The 3,989-nt window shown below is 29.8% G+C and overlaps 1 protein-coding gene across 4 annotated transcripts in view; it reads right to left on the reverse strand.

Annotated features, from left to right (window-relative positions):
• Positions 1-3,432, reverse strand: part of LOC106470580 (twinkle protein, mitochondrial-like) — a 33,567-nt gene extending 30,135 nt beyond the window's left edge. For 2 of the 4 annotated variants that reach the window (XM_022399194.1, XM_022399195.1), the window contains exon 1: positions 3,306-3,432. The gene's annotated coding sequence lies outside the window, so the exon portion shown is untranslated. Of the gene's footprint in view, positions 1-3,052; positions 3,216-3,305 lie in introns of those variants that run through there. The other 2 variants (XM_013931143.2, XM_022399193.1) reach the window with 1 other exon arrangement.
• Between the last annotated feature and the right edge of the window lie 557 nt (positions 3,433-3,989).

Consider the following 3,989-nt stretch of genomic DNA (forward strand, 5'->3'; position numbering starts at 1 on the left):
ATTTGAGTTAATTGAATAGAGTTGAAAGAATAAACCATTCCAAGCCTTTACTTGCTGTCAAACAAATGTTTAAACAACTCTATTCAATTAACTCAAATACTGTTTTTTAAAGTATGTTAAAGGTAAGTAAAAATGTTAAAATGAGGATTGGGCCCTTACAAAATTCCGGTGGCAAATGTTTGTTGAAGACTACAAGATGGCTGCGCTTTTCAGTTTTTACCTGAGGTATTAACAACTATTCCTTAACATTCTAAACATGTACATATTTCTTGGTAATAAGTAACAAAAACTGAGATTTAAAACAGATAAAGTACCAGGACCAGACAGTTTTCTAAGGGTTTTAAAAGAAGTTAAAGATCAGACACGTGAGTCTCTCTTTTATTTCTGGTAGACAGTGTGTGTGTGTCTGAGAATTGAAGAGTTAATTTTACTTTTGTATTGGGAAAAATTCTGTAACGTGTGATGAAAGAAGCTTAAAAAAATCATTTAATGAAATATGTCATAAAAGAAAACCAATATGGATTTTCAAAAGGGGAACTCCTGCTTTACTAATTTATAATTTTTCAAGAATTTTAGGTTATCTGGATGACAGAAAAGGTTTGGATTTTTGAATAGCTTTTGAAAAGGTATCATAGAATATATGCAAATAAAACCACTTTGGTAGGAATTGGGGAAAGATGAGTTAACTGGATTGCATATTTGTTGGATGGAAGGAAGAAAAAGGTGGTTATTAATGGAGTCCTGTCAAACTAGCTAATGTTACAAGTGGAGTACTATAGGAACAGTGCTTGGGCCTTTAATTTTTTTATTTACAATGAAGATATTGACAGGGGCATAATTAGTAAATAAGTACTCTACTAATGATATTAAACTCTTGAATACTTCTAGCTATTAGGGATTTTGATGTAGTAAAAATGACTTGGATCTATTTGTTAGTCAGACAAATATTTGGCCAATGACCTTTAATAATAATGGTAAGTTTAAAGTAATGTATTTAAATTACCATAATTTGGATCACGTTTAATACAGATGGGAAGAAACTCTGCTATACACAGCAAACTGGAGAAAAGGATACTGGCTTAGTAATGAATAAGTCACTCAAGCCATTGAAGCAGTGCTTGATGCTCGTTGTAAAACTAATACAATTTTAGGTTGTTTTTATAAACATATTGATTAAAAGTCAAAGATGTTATATAAATTACTAGTTAGGCCTCACAATACTGTGTACAGTTTTGGTCTCCTTATCTATGGAAAGGTATTGAATTACTGGAAAGGTTTCAGAGGAGAGTTACTAGGATGATTCTGGTGATAAAAGGGTTATCCTACAAGAATAGGTTAAGATCTGTAACGATTTTTTTTATTGACAAATGAAGGATAAGAGGTGATCTTATCAATTATCTTTTTGCTGTATTTTCATGTAAAGCTATGAAAAGAGTAATTACGCATGAAGAAATAAGATAATAACATGTTACTGTAATTTTCCAATTCAGTACAGAACATCCTATTAATAAGTGTGAAGAACTAATGAATGTTCAGTTTTTTTACTTGTGGAACAACAAGTATGTTTAATAAATGCAAGATTGTTTGTTGGTTAGATCACATGACCTTCCTACTGTTTTCATCTCTGAATTTATTATACATACTTTACAAATTCACAATGTCTAACAGCTCTCAGTCTTTTGTTTTCTACACATAGATGCACTTATGGTTAAAAAGAACTACAAAAAATTATTAAAAACTAATCATGAAATAATTCAACCAATGACATCAGGAAATATTACTCTAACTACATAACAAGTAGCTTACCCAGTAATAAAATGTATAGGTATTTTTTTTAACAAACCTGGCAGAAGTGTTTTCTCTCTTACCAGGATTTTATCCTGATACTTTATCTAATGAGTCTTAATTTACATTTCATAATTAGGTTCTTCAACAAATTTATATTAAAGATTATTTTTTTTTGCCACAGCAATTTGAAAATAACCATTCATTGATTACATTTGAGACATAAATTAATTGTTGTAAAATCATGAAACAATGTTGTAGATTATATTTGAAGTTAAACCTTCAGCTTACTCAACAATATTTACGTGTTGAGTTTATTGAAAATACATAACATAAACAGTACTTTTTATAATATCATTAGCGCACTCATAATAATACTAGAATATTTACTTACATTTCTATACAGTATAAAAACTATGTGAAAATATATCACTCAGAATCCAAATATATAATAGTTCAAAAGACTTCTTACTGCTTTGATATTTTTAAATACTGACCTTTTACTTTTATGAGTTTTAGGTGAAGACTGAAATGAATAGTACAAAATTAAAATACATGTATTATGAATTCTACTGTGCTCTAAACAACACAAGGCATGTTATAAGCTGATTAATGAAATGAACTGCAAAAATTTCTTTTGGTCATAACATATCCAGTTTCAAAATTCAAATACACATGACAATCCAGATGATAAGTAAGGTTTAACAAGTTTATCTTGTTCATTATATTAATACAAATTATGTTTACAATTACAGTTTAGATAAACATAGTAACAGGTAACGTCGTTGATACATCATCTATAAATATAAATTTTGGCAGGGTAGGAGTCATCTTCAGCTAAGACAGTGTAATTTTACTAACATTAACACACTTACACAGGGTGTTTGGGCTTTGGAACGTATTGCCTTTTGATGTGGTAGATGCAGTTAATGTAAGGGATTTTAAGGAAGAACTTGATAAATATTTGAATGATAAGGACAGGCTTTGATTTTTAGGGTTTAATTCAAGTTAATGGATAGGACGGCCTACATGGACCAAAAGGTTCCTTGTTTTACTTTTATTTTTAATCATTAAAAATAAAAGTAAAACATTTAATGTTAAACATTAAAACAGTTAAGTTAGTTTCCTTGTGTCGAAAATCCTGAGCTGTAGTAAGTCTCAGCCTACTTACATAAAGTACAAGAATTGTAAGATTTGAAAATTTAGCCTTTTTAAATAAAGAATGGTTTGAACTTTGTTACTTTAAAAATCAACAACAAAAACTAACCATTATTTTAGAAATGTAAAAGCAACCATGTGGTCTTTATTCCCGCTGCTCTGAAAAATTTACTGACGCCCTCTTTAACTACATGAGTAAGACAAGCAAGTTATAACTTTTAAAATAAACCGAGTCTCCATCCCTATGTATCAATGAATACTTTTCTGGGCTTTATAACATTGATAATAAACAGATTTGTTGGAAAAATAAGCTTTTGACATTCCAGAAAATGTTATAGAGTACTTTTATTATAGCAACTTACCGATCAGCTATTGGTCTAGAAATGTATAAGTTTTTTTGCATTACTTTAGGGACCAGCAATATGAGGGGCCCGTCGGTACATTGCTTCGACGTCAAGGTGCTACTGATGATAGTAGCTATTTATTTGCCTGTGTATCACAAACAAAGATCATGTAAAAAAGAAAAGCAGTGAAAGAAACATTTCCCAATTAGAAACATCTTAAGATGAAAGTTTAATTTATAGAATTTTTTTATTTGTTTATGTGAAAACAAAGCCACATTAGCTACATGTTTTCTCCACCGTGAGAAATCGAACCCTAGATTTAAGCTTTGTAAGTCGGTAAACTTACTTTTGTCCAACTGGGGGACAATAATCACAATATATATATATATGTGTGTGTCATGATATAAAAGTCTGCTTAGTTTAGATATTATTGATTAATTTATTTTTGTTAGTGAATATTTTATTAGTGTTTAGTTTTTGTTATAATAAGAGTTAAGCGCAGACGATTGTAGGAAATTGTGTTTATAAATCATTGATGTTGAGACTTTCGAACGTCTCGTGCAATACATTGAAGTCGAGAATATAGATATTTCTTGAGGGTAGACAGACGATTGAGTGATAAACCTATATACATTGAGTGGTCACAAGTAAATAGACACCTAATTTTTCGTCATTTAACTGATTTATGCTAACTAATTTGTG

This window comes from Limulus polyphemus, unplaced genomic scaffold (genome assembly GCF_000517525.1).
Source record: "Limulus polyphemus unplaced genomic scaffold, Limulus_polyphemus-2.1.2 Scaffold4098, whole genome shotgun sequence".
NCBI classification, from domain to species: domain Eukaryota; kingdom Metazoa; phylum Arthropoda; class Merostomata; order Xiphosura; family Limulidae; genus Limulus; species Limulus polyphemus.